Genomic DNA, 18,545 nt, shown 5'->3' with positions numbered 1-18,545 from the left:
AGCATAAAATGTAAATAGAGGAGAATGTTAGATCAAAATTATAATAGTTCTCAGAGCTAATAAGAAATAAAATCTTCATGACCTTGGATAGACAAAGGAATAGAAAAAGTACTTAATATTAAAAAATTATAAGGAATGGACCATATTAGAAGAAAGAAATTTTGCTCATCAAAAGACACAATAGAGAGTATGAAAAAGCAAGCTGAAGACAGTGGGGAGTGAATTGAACAGGGAGGCATTTGCAAAGCACGTCATGGCAGAAGACTCATGCAGAGGGCTGGCGATATAGCTCAGTGGTAGAGTGCTTGCCTAGTGTGCATAAGGGCCTGAATTTGATCCCAGCATGGCAATCAAAACAAAAGAATAATGCTCATCTGGAATACATAAAGAGCTCACACACATCAATAAGAAAAAGACAGATAACTATCACAGGAAATTAAGCCACAGATTTGAACAGACACTTCACAAAAGAGAATATTTAAAATCTGATATATGAATGGGAAGCTTTCCACTTCAATAATCATTAAGGCAATACACATTAAAACCACAAATTAAAGTTAAATAAACACCACTAGGATGGATAAAATTTAAGTAGACTGATAATGACAAGAATGTGGTAAAAATGATGTTGGAGAAAGGGAGCGTAGTACATAGATAGAAATAAAAGAAAACTGTCATTAAGGATGCATACTCATATGTACTGTATACTGTAATCCAGCAATTCTATTCCCAGGTATAATCCAAGGGAACTTGGCACATAAGTGCACTGAAAGATGTGTACAAATGTGCACAGTGGTATTATGGGAAATGATCTTTAAAAACATAAACAGTTGGGCCAGGAGTTTGGCCTAGTGGTTAAAGTGCCTGCTTAGCATGCATGAAGACCCAGGTTCGATTCCTCGGTACCACACACATAGAAAAAAGCCGGAAGTGGTGCTGAGGCTCAAGTGGTAGAGCTCTAGCGTTGAGAAAACCCAAGGACAGTGCTCAGGCCCTGAGCTCAAGCCCAGGACTGGCAAAAAAAAACAAAAACAAAAACAAAAACAGTTTAAATATCAAGGAAGGGAAGAATGAAAAGTTTCACAGCTTCAGTTAGATGGGAAGGTTACCTTCTGGTGTTTTATTGTATAATATAAAGGCTATAGAAAATAATAATAATAATCCATGGTGCTTATTAACCTGTTATTCTTCTAAAGAGCCTCTCCAGAACATATTAGAAGTTTCAAGTGGATTTCTCTTGCCTCTCTTTAACTTCTGTCATACAGTCCAACTGCTGTGAAACACTGATTCCCAGGTTGCCTATGCAGGGAGCCAACTATAGCTGGGACAAACAAGTTTTCTCCTTGGAAAGTGCACAAGGCCTTGCTTCCGAAGAAGCAGTGATTTGGGGAGGGGAGGGAATGTCTGAGGGGTTATGATAAGCCATGGGATACTGTCAAAAAAGCCATAGTCCTTTCCTTTCCTATTATTCATCCAGTGTGTCCCATGGTAATCTGATCAGCATCCAGAGAAGGGCATTCTACAACAAAGTCTCACAGAATTAGGCAGAGGACTTGGATTCTGTATTAATCCTCTATAGTGGTCTGTGTCTTAAGGGCTTGGTGCTTGTGGCAACGGGGAGAGGGTGGGACAGTTAAGAGGTGGGGCCTAGTGGGAGGAAGTTAGGTCACTGGAGGGATGTCCTTGAAGGGGGATTTGGGCCCCAGCCCTTTTGTCTCCCTCCTTTTCCCTCCTCCTCTTCCCTTCTCCCTCTCTCCTTCTCTTCTTCCTGGCCACCACGAGGTAAACAGCTACCACATGCTCTTACAATGGTGTATTTGGGCCACTGGAGGCCCAGAGCAACAGAGCCGACCAACCCTAGACTAAAGCCTCTGAAACTATGATAAACTTTTTCTTTACTGAATTGTCTCAGTTTTGTTGTTGTTAAAGCTGTCTAACACAGATTGTTCTAACGAAATACTACCAAATGGCCTTTATTTTCTCACAATTCTGGAGACTAGCCATTCAGGATCAAGATGTCAGTACACAGCCAAGTGTGGTGCTGCATACCTGTAATCCCAGGTATGTGGTAGGAGGATTGTGAGTTTGAGGCCAGCCTAGGCTATGTAGAGACACTGCTACAAAATGGATAAACAACTAAAAAAATGTCTTATACAGAAAGTAAAGAAGGTAGGCCTTTAGTTTCTCTTTAGTTTATAGATGATCTGCCTTCTTGTGTACAAATAAAACCTCTATCTGTGTCCAAACTCTTTTATAGGCACCAGTCACGTGGATCTAGGTCTACTTAACCACTCCATTTTATCTTGATTACCCTATTTCCAAATTGAGTCACATTCTAAGGTGCTGGAGGTTATGGTGTCAGCATGTGAATTTTGGAGAACTCAGTTCAGCCCCATAGCATATTCTAATCTTTCTCTTTTTTTCCCTCTTTTTTACTGAACTCTGTGACTAGGTTTTATCTGTTGACATCTCTGGGCCCCAGTTTCTTCTTAACTTGAACAGGAGGTTTGTGGCTCTTGCTGTCAATATTGATGATAGACAGCTGGATTGTAGGCTTTCCTACAAAAACCCCCTGGGTTCTCTCTAGCACAGCTAAAAATAAATGAACAAACAATGGCAGAAGTGGAAGGAAGACGGTTATCAAATACAGTGTTTTCCAACCCTGTATCCATGTCACAAAGAGAAGGGGGGAAAGTGAGATTGTCCAGAGTGTGAAGGAGTCTGGCCTCATGAAAGTTGCTGTGGGACTTAAGAGTACGAGAGAAGCGAGGATTATTATTATCATTATGATTTCCATTCAAATAATTGAAAGGAGGTATTGTGGCTAAACATGGAACTGGGCTTTGTTATCTCTGCCTAACTGCAACCCAGAGCACCCACACAAGTCACCTTTGCCTAGAACACATGTTGGCCTTCCCTTCCTTTCTCACAGGGTCCTGACACTGCTGCTGAGAGGAAGCTCTGGCTTTTGTCTGTTTTGTTTTGTGTAGTTATGCTAAAAATTCATGCCCAAACCAATTTGATTCATACTGTTGTGGCTATTGTGTCTTGAGGACTGTCCATTGAAGACATATCACGTTCATTGGAAATAAAACTCTGGAATAAACAAACCTAATTTATAGTGAGAGAAAGCAGACCTGGGGAAAGGAGATAAGTACAAAGGTACTGGAGGGAACTTCAGGGGAGATGAAAATATTCTATATCTCTATTTTGCTTGTTCTGCTTGCATGTACTTTTATGAAAATTCAGTCCATTTTGTATTATTATGACAAATATCTGAGATCAACATCTTCAACATAATTTTTACCACATTCTTGTCATTATTTGTCTACTTAATTTTTAGCCATCATCATAGGTGTGCATTTAACTTTATTTTGTGGTTGTAATTTGCATTTTCTTAATGCTTATTGGAGTAGGAAGCTTCCCATACATATATTGGCTTATTTTTGGTCAGTCCTGGGGCTTGACCTCAGGGCCTGGGCACTGTCCTTGGCTTTCTCAAGGCTAGCACTCTACCACTTGAGCCACAGAATCACTTTCAGCTTTTTCTGTGTATGTGGTACTGAGGATTCAAACCCAGGGCTTCCTGCATGCTAGACAAGCTCTCTACCACTAGGCCACACTCTCAGCCCACATACATTGGCTTTTAAATATTCTCTCTTTTTTTAAGTGTCAGCTAAATTTCTTGCTAAAACAAAAGGTTTATTTTGCTTCACAGTTTGGGAGTTTTCCAGGTCATTTGACTGGTTGGTTGTGATTGCTTTGGGCCTGTCTCAAGACCCATCATGGCAAGAGCACATGGTAAAGAAAAACAAGTCAGCTCATGGCCAGGAAGTAAAAGAGAGACACAAAGAGACTGGGGTCTCATGGTCTCTTTTGGGAACACTTTCTTAATGAACAACACATGCGTGCTACACACATGCGTACACACACATACACACACACGACTTCTATGTGCTATATCTGTCCTTTCTCTTCTTTCCCTAAAAGATTTTAAATTATTATAAAGGTGACATACAGAGGGGTTGCGGTTATGTAAGTCAGGTAAAGAGTACATTTCTTTGTGGACAATGTCACCCATTCCCTTGCTCTCTTCCAGTTTTTCCCTTCCATCCCTATCCAAAGTTGTATAATTTATTTTCAACATGTGCGCGCGCTCTCTCTCTCTCTCTCTCTCTCTCTCTCTCTCTCTCTCTCTCTCTCTCTCTCTCTCTCTCTTTCTCATTCTCTCTAATATACCATGAAAATCTTTCCATGTCAACACACAGAATGCAACATCCACATTTTATATAGCAGCAGAATAAATACACCACTGTGTCAATAGAATACAATTCATTCCATCAACAGTGTCTGATGAAAAATTCTGTTTCCTTGTTTTTTACCAGCATAAATACCACTATGAATATCCTTGTAACCAAGTATCTACACATATAGCTGTATAACATACATAACTAAATATTTAGTGCCATAGAAGTCTTCCAGTAAAATTACAGAATCACAGGGACTCACATTTTTTACAAAGGAATTTGCTACAGCTTTCAAAAATTACTGCTCCCTAAAATACCTAACAACTTGTACACTCACCAGTATGTATTGATTTTGACTATAGTCTAGTCAGCCGTGCTGTGGTCCTCCATGAACAGCAGGAAGGTTAATTCCAGTGTTGACATATGCTGAAGGTCTACGGCCTCAGACATTACTGAAACCTTACAATGACAGAGTCTCTCAGGTCTAATGGAATGGAATCTAAGATCCACATTGTATCAGGAGGTTGAAAGCATTCCTAACTGAGCACATCTAAGACACAAATTCAGCATGGAAACACCTCAGGACTTGCCAAAGGGACATGAAACAAAGGGCCAGATATCTCAAACTCAGATGCTCACTAGCTTTGCATCCACCCAGCCTCTTTTGGGCCAACTCTTGTTGTTGAGCAGCCTTTCAGGAATAATCCTGCGGTCTGGCACTTACACACATGGCTCTACTGTGGTATCATGCTTATTCTGTGTCAGCACAACTCAAGATGGCTCCATCGTTGTCCCATGCTTGGTTCTGCTGCTGTGGCCTGGACAGGAGTCTTTAACCTCACTAAGGCTCAGCTTCCTCAGCCAATAACAAATGGACATTTGTAATTGTACCCATGCCACATAGTTTTAGGAGGATAACACGGGATAATACAGCTAAGTTGGCCAGCATCAGTCCCTTACTGAGGAGATGCTGATGACTGCTAAGCTTTCTGTGGCTGTGATGGCTCCTTTGTACGTGGCTTCAGAGAGCAGAAGCTTGCAAGAGTGACTCGGGCCCTTCACCATTCTCATTGTACAACCCCAGGCCACCTAGAAACTCAGGACACAAAACCTCCTCCTCATGCCAGCCCCTCCTCCACCCCCGAGCCTTCAGGACCACACCTGATAAATATAGCAGAAATTACAGGCATTTGATTTGAGACTGTGTGTGCAGTTTGCTTGAGCCAAGCCCCAAACCCTAGTTCTGCCCAACATCAAAGGACTATCTCTCCTCCAAGCCTCCAGGCCCAGAACAAGCAACAATTTGGGAGACAGCCTCTTTATTTTTAGCCTTAAAAATTACCCTCCCAAAGCCAACATACCAACGCTCACCCAAGCGTCTCTCTCACAAGCTGTTGTTTGACTTGGTTGAGAAAATGACAGGCTAAGTTCTGCGTCAAGAAGAGAAGGGGGAAAAATTGGAGAGGAAAAAAAAAGGAGTTTTATTTTCCCTCCACGATCAACCTCCATCTCCCCCCCATCCCACCCCCGTCAACTCCTCCCCAAGGCCTGGGTGGACCCTGCCTTGGGTAGTCGTCTCCCTGCTATATTTTTAAAAACCACAGATGTGTTTGGTGGAGACTTAATTTCGGAATTGCAGGCGGCGTCTCCCGAGGACGAGGGGAAAGCCGGTGCCGCGAGCCCGCCCGCTGCCTGGAGCTCCCAACTCCGGGGAATCCAGGTCAGAAGGCGCCGCCGTGCCCGAACAGCGCCCGTCGGGAGGCGCCATCGGCTGGGTAGGGGGGCGGCGGGATGGGGGTCCGGGGCGAATTGGGTCTTCCGGGGTTCTCTGGACGCGAGGTTCGAGCTCGACGTCCCCGGCGCTGGCCGGAAAGCGGGGTGCAAAGTATCCCCTCGGCGCGCGCCAGGCTGAATGTGCGCGGCTTGTCACTCGGTGCGGCTGCCTCTCCCCGCCGATAGGGTGACGTTGGGGTTGGAGGCTTGGAGATTGGCTTTTTGATTTGGCTTCTTGCGGCAGCTTAACGGGCGAAGCTCACGGCTCGCCCAGAAACCAGCCCCTCCGCGCGCCCCCTCTGCGCGCGGCACGGCCGAGACGTCTCACGCGGTGACGGCGTGCGAGGCTCCGGGAAAGCCCGGGCGACGCGACTGCGAGCCCCCGCCGGGGTCCCTGGGAGCTGCCAGGGCGCGCCGGGCGCTTCGTCCTCCAGCCCCTCCCGGCAGGAATCCCCCCGCCCCCCCACCCCCAGCCGGCGGCGCCCGGGACTCCGGGCCTCTCCGGGGTTACCTGGAGCCCGCGCTCCGGCTCGGGGTTTCCCCATCTCTGCGTCGGCGAGGCGGGCCCTCTCCCCGACCCTCCCCGAACCTCTTCCTCCTGCTTCCCCCCCCCCAACCCCCTCCGGCCCGGATCGCGCCCCAGATGCGCCGCCCTGCAGCCCCCTGACCTCGGGAAGCCCACGAGCCGCGGCCGGCGGGCGGGAGGCAGCGGCGGCGGCGCACTGACATGCCCCGGACGCGGCTTCGGCCGGCCCGCAGCCCGCGGGGGCGATGAGCCGCTGCGGCCGCTGAGGCTCCAGGCGGCCGGGGCTTCGCGCACCGTCCTCACCCCGGTCTCCTGCCCACTGGGGCTGTGGGAGCTCGGGGAGGCCGAGAGGAATCGGTGAGTAGCGGCGGCGGCGGCGGGGGGGTGGTGTCTCGTGCCCTGCCCCCCCTCGGTGGCTAGGGCTGGGGAAATGAAGGTTGGGGGGCTAGGGACGCCCCCCGCCCCGGGTCCCTGGCGGTGAACAGTTGTGCTAATAAGTTGTTTCTCTAGATCGCTCGCGTGCACCGCGTTCCTGAGGGTTTAGGGGCAGGAGAAGCGGGGGAGGGAGCCCGGGAAAGTGTTCGTAGTGTCCGCGGTGTGGGGGGGAAGGTCTGGCAGGGGTGAGTGTCTGGGGGATGCTGGGGGGGGGGGCTGGGGCAGGAGCCGGGGGATGTGAGCTGGGTCCTGCTCGGGCTCGCTTCTCTTTGGGGATGACTATCCTGTGAGTGTGTGTGTGTGTGTGTGTGTGTGCGCGTGTGCACGCGCGCGCTGCTTGTGCCAGGGCGTGCTGTTTCTGGGAATGGGTACCGTCATCGGGCTGGGGGCTAGGAGGGGAGCGCGGTATCCTCCGGGCGCGCGGCCGGGAGGACGCCCGCGCGCGCCTGCACCCCAAGACCCAATCGGCGCGGGAGCTGATTGGGAGCTGCACCGGGAGCTGCAGCCCCAGTGCAGGCTCGGGCCGCCGCCGCCTCCGCGTCCAGAGCTCCTCAGACCCGGAGCTGGGCGATCCCCGGCTGGGTGGGGAAAAGCCAAGTGTGGAACGGAGCCCCCTCTCCCATGCAGGCGCGCGTGCGCGCACGAGCGGACACGCGCCCTCGCCACACGCGCGCGCACAGCCTCGGGCCCTCATTTAGAGTCCAGAGCTGCTCCCGCAGGCCCTGGCTGACCTGCCCCGAGGACCTGAGCCGCGGGAGGAGATGATGAAAGCGGTTTGCTCCGGGAAAGAAAGCAGTTTTTGGTCTTTATTCACTGTGTTTTATTTTTAACCGGGGAGGGAGAAGGGGTGGGTTCAGTGGCACGACAGCCTTTAATGCAGTGCCATAAATTTACCCGCTTGCTACTCCCCCCTCCTAGCTCTTCCCCCCCCCCCACTTCTCTCTCCTATCTCCCTTTCTGGCGATTAAAAACAAACCCCAATCCCCTGCACCTTTCCTGCACAAGCTTCCCATGCAGAAAGATTAAAAGTGGAGACAATTTATTAGGCACGCAGGCTGCAGCTGGGCGGCAGGTGCCGGGCTCCTGGGTGGTCAAGAACTCCCCCCGGGAAGGGGGTATGGCTAGCGGCAGCAACGCAAGCGGCCTTCTGGTGATGGGGCACCAAAAGGGAAGCCTCGGGGCCCCCTGGCGACCTGGCGACTAGCAGCCGTGTGTGATTAATCTTCCACAGCTGTTGTGCCCCATCCACTTGAGCTGAGATCTTGTTTACCTCGGTTTTCAAATATAGCTGCTGCGCCATGCTCTTCCTGAAATAGGGACATTGGTTCGTTGTGCATGGGGCATGGCATCCTACCAGCCTCTCTTTTACTCTTTCTTTCTTTCTTTCTTTCTTTCTTTCTTTCTTTCTTTCTTTCTTTCTTTCTCTCTCTCTCTCTCTCTCTCTCTTTCCTTCCTTCCTTCCTTCCTTCTCTTTCCTTCTTCTTTTCTTCCTTCCTTCTCCTACTCTTCCTCTTCTTCCTCTTCCTCCCCCTCCTCCTTCCTCCCTCCACTCCCCTCTCCTCCTTTTAGGCCAGCCTGGCTAACAGCATCCAACTTTGAGAGAAAGCCGTCCCTGAATTCAGACCTTGCAGTTCTCTAGAAGAGGTGACTCTCCATCCACTTAGTCTACCCCAATTCTTTCTCTCAAGTCCATCTCTGGTCTCCGGTTCCTTTAAGAAATGGGGTTGAAATCTGACATTAGGATTTACAGAACTGGACTTAGTTGGTGAGGTGATGTTTGTAACTTACCCTCCACAAAATGTTCACGGGAAGGCAGATTCCTCCACATCCTGAAAGTGCTTCACTTTGATCTCTAGTTCCCAGCTCAGGCCCCAAGAAGATCTTCCATGCCCTCTCTGACTAGGCTAGACCCCAGACCCCTCTCTTTCATAACCAGCATCTGAACTTGTGGCTTTGAAATAATTTCAACATGCACATTCTATTTATTTATGTGATTAAGTCATTCTGGGCATAGGTCTAGGTAATACGAAGAGAGGAAAGATGGCTGATGTTTACTCATGGGGTTTAGCATAGCGAAGGCACTCACGAAACACTGGGATAACAAACAGAATTGGAGGGACCCGTTACATCTTCCTCAGTGTTCTGGTCCCCTCTGTGCTCTATACTTCCCAGCCTCCTGGTGAAAGAGTGAACAGGCTTATCATGCTGACCCTGTTAGAAACACATAGCCTTCTGCTGTGCCCCTCTGTGGGCTGCAATCCTGGCTCACCTTCCTCATCTCTACCCTGCTTCTGTGCAAAGCAGTTCCTCACACAGTTATGGGTCTTGTTCACGGGCAGTGACTGTAGCTTTGTAACCATCTCTTCTCAACATGGTTCGTTTATTGCTCTTAATCCGGTTTTGGGGGAAAGTCATTAACTTAATTCCTTTTCAAACTACCAAGGCTGATAAGAACAGAGGAACAACTCCTCTCAAGCCTACTTGCTTTACCTAGGGGATAAGTATATTGCATTTCAGAAGAGAAAGAACTTCATTTATTCATTCATTCATTCAGCCAGCCATTTATCGACAAGCCATTTGTGAACCATCTACTCTGATGGGCATATGTCAATAGGGCAAGCAAAATAGAACGACTCATTTCCTCCTAAACATACCAGCCCAGTGAACAGGCAGGTACTGGGTTGGGTGGCTTATGCCAGTAGGGGGTAAGTGGTAGGTGAATGGACACATTCGTGAAGAGCATTTTCTTCCATGGTGCCTTGAGGAGCACTCGTAGGAACAGCTAAGCCCAGAAAGGAAAGATGAGCTGGAGTCCACCTTGGGAAAAGTGGGGGAGAAGAGAAGGAAGGCCGGATCCATATGCAAAGGCCTAAATTGGAGAAGGACTTTCCCAAAGGACTGCAGAGAGTAAAATGCAAAGGGCGACTTTGGAAAAGTTGTAGGATCAAACCTGGAAGGGTTTGTATTCCATCAAACTATTTCCACTGGCTATTCAGCGAGGGGTCAGGAAGGCTTTAACTCCCGAGATGAAGAGTCAATACACTTTTAGATGGTATGCTGAAACTAAAATGTAGGATGTGTGGTCTGAGCAGTTTTTGTGTCCAAAGTTGAGATGCCCCTTGTAAGACAGATTCCACTAATTTTCTTTAATGAGATTGGTTTGTGTTTGCTTTGTGAATGGACAGGGTAACACAGATGAAAGGTGAAAAGATTCCAGGAGGTATGAGACACTTTTTCTGACCCACTGAGCAGCAGAACAAGGCACACCTGCCAAAGATTAGAGATAGATGTTTGAGGGCAAGGCACAACCTGGAAGGAGCCTGGAAGAGTAAGAAGGATGTCTTGTCTTTAAAAGACAAGACTTTTAGATAGGAAGAATCACGTGTGCTTGTAGATAGACTTAAAAAATGATATGGTGAATGAATAAAGGCGAATTTACAGAATCCAGGGTATTTGGATATGGTATATGGAGCTACAGCAAAGAAACCTGCTCTCTTTCATCCTAGATAACATTTGAAAGAAACCAAGTGACATTTACTGTCTTCATGCTTAGATTAATGGAGAAGGCTCTTCTCTGATGTGCAGGAATGCTGGGTCACATGGGGACTGGATCAGGAAGTGGGACTGGAAGCTAATCCTGTCCTGGCTTCCACGTGGTGCTTTTAAAATCCCTGGAGAGGAGAGGGCCTGAAAGTCCTGGAGAATGAAGCTGACAGCATGACTAGGTCAACACTCATTCTTCCTTTCTACTATTTCCCTACTGGATTCCTTACCTTTCCCTCTCATTAATCTCAGAAAGAAAAAAAAATGGCCTGGACTCTCAGCCCAGAATCCCATCCTTTCACAAAGCGCAGTCTAAAAACACATCACTTGTTCATTTTCCCCAAGGCACTGAGGCATCTCTCCCTTCTCACCTCCCATCAGATGGTACGGATCCTTAGCTCCTTAGCGCTTTCCTCTTTTGGCTTCTTGTGCAGCAAACTCATCAAGTTCCATAGACTCTCATCATGGATCCTATTCCATTTCCACTCTGAGATGCTGCCCTTCTCAGTTTTCTCTCTCTCCATTGTCCCATGGCAGTCTCCCTCAAAGGATTGTGCTCTTCCTTCAGGGCAGACGTTTCTGAGCCTCCAACCCTACATGTTCTGTTTTCTTTCCAGAAAATTGTACCCTATCTCCAGTAGGATACACCATCAATTCCTCAAGGCAAATTTTTATTTTAGTTTTGGGGGGTTATGGTGCTTGAGCTCTGGGCCTGGGCGCTGTCCCTGAGCTCTTGAGCTCAAGGCTGTCATCCTATGCCTGGCCTGGGAGCTGTCCCTGAGCTCTTCAGGGACACTCTATCACTCTACCCTTAAGCTACAGCCCCACTTCCCATTTTATAGAGATTAATTGGAGATAAGAGTCTCTTGACTTTGTAGTGCCTGGGTTGGTTTTGAACTGAGATCCTCAGATCTCAGTCTCCTGAGTAGCTAGGATTACAGATGCTTGCCTTTGTCAGGGTGAGTTTTTTTATTAGCCCAAGACTACCTTCTTCCCCTTAGCTATCCATTTCCATTGAGCAAGTCTCCCTAGCTCAAACCAGTTAAAAGATAGGCCATATTTATCTTTTAACTACTTTCCTTTGTTCCCAAATCTAGCCTAATGGCTTTTAAGCTTATACTACTCTCCTATCTCTCTAATACTACTTAAATGTGGATTTTATAACATCTTGAATAACAATAATACCAGTTACTTTGTTGTTATTATACTGAACAAAAGAGCTTTTCAATGTCAACTTCTCCCTCCTTCAATTTATTTTGATCATAGTTACAAGATTCCCCATCTGAACCCTACTTCTAAGCTTGTTACTTTCCCACACAACAGTCTTTGAAGGACCTACCTTTTTTTCAGCTCCTCATACACAAGACCTTTGTAGCTTTCAAGTCTAGCCACAGGGTCACCTTAGGTGAACTTGCTCTTTCTGCCTCTGCCTTGATTCATGGTTTGCCTTTCCCTAGTATCATATCTGGGCTCTAGAAATGATTCTTTCTATTGGGGAATCTTCATGGGAAAGTAGTCCCTTTTCTGCCTGAAATCTAGATAACACTACATCTGGTTTTCATGAGATACATACTTTTTTTTTTTTGCCAGTTGTGGGGTTTGAATTCAGAGCCTGTGCACTGCTCTTGGACTTTCCAAGGCTAGAGTTCTACCACTTGAGCCACAGCACCACTTCCAGCTTTTTTCTATGCATGTGGTACCAAGGAATCGGACCCAGGTCTTTGTGCATGCTAGGCAAGCACTCTACCACTAGGCCAAACTCCTGGCTCCGAGATATGTATGCTTTTTAAAATTTAATTTTTAATGCTTTATGTAGTTGTACAAAGTGATTTCAAATCAACATATCAATTTATGAGCCCATCCAGGCTACTGTCACCATGGATTCCCTGTCCCACCCCCATCTCTTCTACCTCACCAATCCCCTAAGTTAACCTAGTTTCTTTTTTTCACCATTGAGCTAATTTTATTGTTTAAAAGATACTCAGAAGCATTTTAATGTATGTCATCAACTATTAGTCTGCAAGGAAAAGTATGTTAAGAAATGGAATAATGTCTTTATACTTAAGTTACCTAGTTTCTTTACACTTTTTTGAATGATGCCTAAAACAAGGTAGGTGCCCAAGGAAAAGTAAAGTAGTAAATAAACCAATGACCCACTTGTCTCACTTTTAAGTAGGTGAAGCCCGTTTAAGAGAGGCATGTGGTAGCGTTAAAGATGATTTCAGGAGCAGGCAACAGTGAGCAGTAGAAGCAGCCTGGATCTGGGAAGCCCCACTCCAGCTCTTAGCCTTCTCACAACCCACAGGTAAGATGCGTCACTGGTCTCTGAGCCTTGGATTCTTTGTACATCAAACGAGTTTGGCCTTAGATGTGTTGACTTTTAAGATCTTCCCTGACCTGATAATTCCATATGATGTGAATTTCTCCCCCAGAGCCTATAAGATTGCCTCTCCCTAAGACTACTTTAAATGCAGTAGAACCTTCCAGCTTCAAGTTGAAGTCTCTACTCTGTCTACTTTCATGTTGAGTCTCGAAAGGTCAACTGGCCAGGCAACTCAGGGTCTGCAAGAGGCCCTCTGGGCTGGGCTGAGGCCTCTGATTGCCTTAGGTGAGCCTCAGTATGCAGGCCTTCATCAACTCTCTCTACAACATTCCAGGGCATTCCCGGCTGGCTAGTTGTGTTCTAGGTCCCCCAGTGCTGTAGTCATCCTGTTGTCAGCTCCAGCACTTCTGCAGGGCCCCCAGGGAGGGTATATTCGAGCCATATAGAGTGTAGCGATTCCAGTGCATTCGCATTGTTCAAGGTCCTTCCAGAGGCTTTGCGTATCCCCAGCCGTGCCACCATCTCACTCCCTAATGAGACTGGAAGAACCACCTTGAGCTATGCCTTGACAACCCTCCGAAGGAGCTAATAGGGGAATCAGCTTCAAGGGACTCATGAAGGGAGTGGAGAGGAAGCATAGCTACCAGGAGAACCATTTCATCTGCTGGGAGTGTGGGGAAATGCTTCTAGCTCCCTCTTGTGAAGGGGTGCCTTCTGCACCACTGGCCTTGATTATCTGAGAGAGTCCCCAGAGATGACTCTGACTGCTTACCAGATTTCATCTGTTCTTTCAAACAACGATCTGATTTAATTCCACATTTCAGCATTTGAAAAAAATTAAGATAAATTGTATTAAAAATAGATCAGCTTCCTGGAGAATGGTCTGAAGGGAATCTGCCTCATGGAGGCTGGTCACTAACTTCTCAGGGTGGCTCAGCAGAGAAATGACAAGTAACCTCAGCACACAACCCGGGGGGGTTGTCTATGGGGGACAGTGAGGGACAGGACTGATGTCTGCCCCAGGCTTCTCTGAGTCCCTGACTTCTTGGCTTCCAGCCCTGAGATCCTTTCCATTGGAGGGTTATTTTCTTTTGGTCCTTTCTTACCTGGTCCCTTCCTTCAGGTCTGGTGGAAGGAGATCTCTGGCAACCAGAGAAACAACATTTGCTTCTGGCTCTATATTTATTGGCATGGAAACTCTTGGCAATTAACTAATTAACTTGGCATTAATTATCTTCATCTCTATGATCATCCTTACAAGAAGGATTAACTGAGATCATGGGAGTGAGGAAGGCCTTTGTAAACTCTTGGCACATAGTCTCACTTCATCTTCATTGGATCAATGATGCAATGTCGCTGGTTCTTGTCACATGGCATGCTCTGGAGGACAAGGAAGGTGCCCACGAGAGAGGAAGGGGACATAGAAGGATCTGGGTTGACAAATAGTCTCACATCTGCTCCAGTGCTCTGTGTGTGTGTGTGTGTGTGTGTGTGTGTGTGTGTGTGTGTGTGTGTTTTACTGATTCTTCTGAATGAACACATCCACTTGTTCCCTGAGGACTTTGGCTATAACCACTTCTTGACTCTAAGACTTATTAGGAAGTTGGAAGTCTCCTCTCATAGGCACATCTTTCCAAAATTAATCCTGCGGTTAGTCATGCATTCAACAAATACCTATTGACCACCCACAATATTCCAGGCTGTGGTGACTCAAAAGGTCATGTTTCCTGCTACCATGGAATTTACATTCCTTGATAAAGCCTTGATGAACAAAAGCAATAGTGATGTCAGTAATACATATTCTAAGGACAATGAAGAGTGTCAGTTGCCCCCACCTGTGTTCCTAGCTACTCCGGAGGCTGAGACCTGAGGATATTGAGTTGAAGCCAGCCCAGAATAGGAAAGTTCATGAGACTCTTAACTCCAATCAACTACCAAAAAAAAAAAAGTTGCAAGTAGAGTTGTGGCTCAAGGCAGCAACCTTGAATATGAAAAAAAAAATAAGGGACAGTGTCCAGGCCCTGGGTTCAAGCCTCAGTACTGTTTCATACACACAAAGATAATGAAAAATGATGTGGCAGAGAGTGGAGTAAAGGAGAGGGAGATAGGGAAAACCATCAAGATATGAAAAAGTGACACCTGTGGTTTGTGGGTGATGGTCTAAGTGGAGAGACTAGCTAATGCAAAAAACCCTAGGAGAAGCTTATGCTTGACCTGTTCCAAGAACCAGAGAATTTTATCTTAGCTGGAATGAAGGATAGATGGAACAAAAACAGAGTGGGAGGAGATAAGTCAGCGAGTTAGAAGTTAGAAGGCAGTGAGTGTAGTGGGCATCCTTCAAGAAAAGAAGCAATGCAAAGCATAGCTCATCTGTCTGATCTTTCTTTTCTTTCTTTCTTTTCTTTTCTTTCTTTCTTTTCTTTCTTTCTTTCTTTCTTTCTTTCTTTCTTTCTTTCTTTCTTTCTTACCATGGGGCTTGAACTCTGGGCCTGGGTACTGTCCCCGAGCTCTTCAGCTCAAGGCTAGAACTCTACCACTTTAGCAACAGTGCCACTTCTGGTTTTCCAGTGGTTAATTGGAGATAAGGGTCTCATGGACTTTTGTGTCTGGGCTGGCTTTGAACCAGGATTCTCAGATCTCAGCCTCTTGAGTAGCTAGGATAACAGGTGTGAGCCACTGGTGCCTGCTCATTTTTCTTTTACAAAGGCATCCCTGCAGACTACAATGGGTAAGGCAAGACTGGTAGCTATTGCAATAGTTCAGGCAAGAGATGGAATGTTGACTCCCCAGTAGCTGCAACCCATGACACATATTTGCCACCCGATAAATTTGAGAACACATCCACACAAACATGATCTTCAAAGAACTTACAATGGAAACATTTGACAAATATTTTATTACCCCTATGAATCAATGATCAGAATAAGGCTTTCTTCTAGTCATTCCAGGTTTTGAGTTTATCTCAAGCTTTTGGGGCTTTTCAAAAATTGAAAGAAAACAACAACAACAACCCTTCTAGCCAGCACCCTTTTTAGGAGCAATGAGTTTCTGGGGTTCATTTCCTTCTGTGTGAACTTCACTGTCATTTGAGACAGGCAGATGTTCAACTCCATCCCTAGACCCTTCTCCCCATCTCTCTCTCCCTCTCCTGTGTTGTTTCCCCTTCTCTGATACTGTTAGTGTTTATACCTCCCCAAACATTTACATTCTTATCTTGTGTCCTTCTGGGTGTTTCTTCAGGCTGGGGATAGATACCTCATCAGCACCTCTCAAAAGCCTGTGCTTTTGAAACCACAAATGCCTCTTGCCTTGACTAGATGTTTTTTTCAGGGACCCATATTGTCTTCCTAGAAAATTCACTTTTCTCTCTGCTTCCCATTTGTCTCACTGTTGCAGGAAGTCTTAAAATTGAATGGTTTGGGGTTGATTCCTTCAGCTTCGATTTCTTTGAGCGTGGATCTCTGTGAATTAGGAAGACCTTTGCAGAAGCAGTGTGGTGAAGATGGAGTGGTTTGGTTCTTGCGAATCCTCTTCGTTCCTCCTCCTTTACGATCTTGTTTCCACTGTTCTCCAGTTTAGTTGGACTCTGCTTTAGGTAGCTCTGAAACACGTCTTCTTCAGCAGCTCTTCTCACACTGTTCAGCATCTCCTCCTCTCACACCCTAGTGCTGGGAAAGATGAGATTGGTTTTCCCGCTACCAGTTGGCCTTGCTTTTCCAACTGTTTCCAATTCCCATATTGTCATCACTGCAGGTTACCTATGCAGAAGGAAAACATGGATCATATCCCTCCTCTGATTAAAAAGAATAAAAACAAACGAAAACCCCCTTCAGCCATATTGTCCCTATTGTCTCTGGGTCATGCCCGAGTTCCTTGGCCAGCTATACAAAGGCCTTCTGCCGGCCATCTCTACGAGTTCCTCAGGTGCCCTCCACTGCTCGAAGCACACACTGCTCATTCGGGCTTCTATGCTCACCAGAATGAGCCTCCCATTGCCTTTGTTGGCCATGCATTTGATTCCACCCAACCACTGCTATTCATTCTTTAAATCCTCCATCTAGAGGTACCTTGCTCTTGGAGCTTCTGTAGCCATCCTGGGCAGCACTGAAGCTTCCTTCCTCAGTCTCTCAGCACCGGGCATGTGCTTCCTGCTTTCATACCTGTGTGATTCTAATTACTCAACTTTCGGTCACTGTTCTCCAGTGAAATGTGTACTCCTCAAGGAGGATTATATTTTGTTGAGATTACTCACATTTGAAAATCCTTGCTCTCAGCCTCCCCGACAGATGGTTGTCTCCATCTGAATACTGCCAAGGGTGGGAGAAATCATTGGACACGATCCTTTTTATTTTTGCATATCCATTCAATGTATCCACTCATCTGATAACCATACTGAACATCTACTACACACTAGACACTAACTTAGCCACTCATTTAGGAAATAAAAAGAAAATCAGATAGAAGCTGGGCCCCAGTGGCTCATGCCTAATAATCCTAGCTACTACGGAGGCTGAGATCGAGAAAACCTTCTGGTAGGCACTGTGGGTCAACTCACAACCCACTGAAAAATCCTTCACCCAGTCCAACAAAGATCTCAGTGCTTGGAATCCTTGCGATACCCGTGTCATCGTCAGAATATGTATTCCGGCAAATCTCTCGCCATTCTACAACCTGTATGTTCCTTCAGATCAACTAAGGAACTTAAAACAATAAAAACAACCCCCAAACCATGAAAATCTAGCTCTACACGCAGAAAGCCCCAAACTCCTATCTAAAGGACAAGCCAGATGTTTGTACCTTATAGGGTTCCAGAGTCATTCTGAAGCAAAGCCATCTCTGGGCTGTACCTGATTCATTACTGTTGTTCTCCATTTAGAGGATGACTAGATGCAAGGTGTAGATCTACAAGCAGGAAAGCAGACTTCAAGCTGAGAAAATACCTCTCTCCTCCTAGGTCCCCTGCTCTACCCTCTGAGCTGGTGGCTCCCCTGGTCTGTGAAGGACTTGCAGAGGGCAACTTTCTTTGGATCATAGAATTGTACAGGGTATCATAGGTAAAGTCCAGTCTTTGAGCCCTATGGATAAGAGTTTCACTATAAAAACAAATCGTTAACCACAAAACCTCCCTTTGCTCTGTGGAGTTGAAATTCCGCCTGGAGCTTCGTGGAGTGTAGAAAATGGCCACCTAAGCAGATAAGCCCAGTGTTAGGAGATAAATACCTTCCTGATCATCAATATGTTACAGAAACTCAACATAGCAAATGGCTCATTTGGGAAGTAGAGAAGGAGACCAAGTAGTCAGGGAGGGCTTCCCAGAAGAGGCAGAGACTTCTAGGATCTTGCATTCTGACTTTATTCTTCTACCATCCCTTTCATCTCTTGAGGCTTAAATGCAAGATTTGGCATTTGGCATAATGAGATTCAAAGCCATGCAGTGCCTCTTGCACAATGAGAGGACCTTCAATGAATCCAGTCTCCTCATTTCTAGAATGGATAACGTCTCGCTTCTTCATGGTTTTGCTCTCCTGTTCTCAAGGTGCTTTTGAGGTGAAGAACTATACACGTTGTCTAACGCCATCTGAGTTTTATGGGTGAGATGGCTGTTGGCCCTGAGAGGGTCGCCAGTGTTTCAGGATCTCGCAGTTCACTCAAGCCTAGCTGGTTTCTTGCTCTCAAATCCAGGGTTCTGCTATTGCTT

At 46.5% G+C, this 18,545-nt stretch overlaps 1 protein-coding gene across 4 annotated transcripts in view; it reads left to right on the top strand.

The window, feature by feature from the left end:
* The first annotated feature begins 6,846 nt into the window (after window positions 1-6,846).
* The window catches only part of Slc8a3 (solute carrier family 8 member A3), a 136,365-nt gene continuing 124,666 nt past the window's right edge, over window positions 6,847-18,545 (top strand). For all 4 annotated transcript variants that reach the window (XM_090344381.1, XM_090344380.1, XM_090344379.1 and 1 more), the window contains exon 1: window positions 6,847-6,903. The gene's annotated coding sequence lies outside the window, so the exon portion shown is untranslated. The remainder of the gene's footprint in view (window positions 6,904-18,545) is intronic.

This window comes from Megascapheus bottae, chromosome 14, assembly GCF_031878675.1.
Source record: "Megascapheus bottae isolate mThoBot1 chromosome 14, mThoBot2.hap1, whole genome shotgun sequence".
Taxonomy (NCBI): Eukaryota; Metazoa; Chordata; class Mammalia; order Rodentia; family Geomyidae; genus Megascapheus; species Megascapheus bottae.
This window is presented reverse-complemented; position numbering and strand designations above follow the sequence as displayed.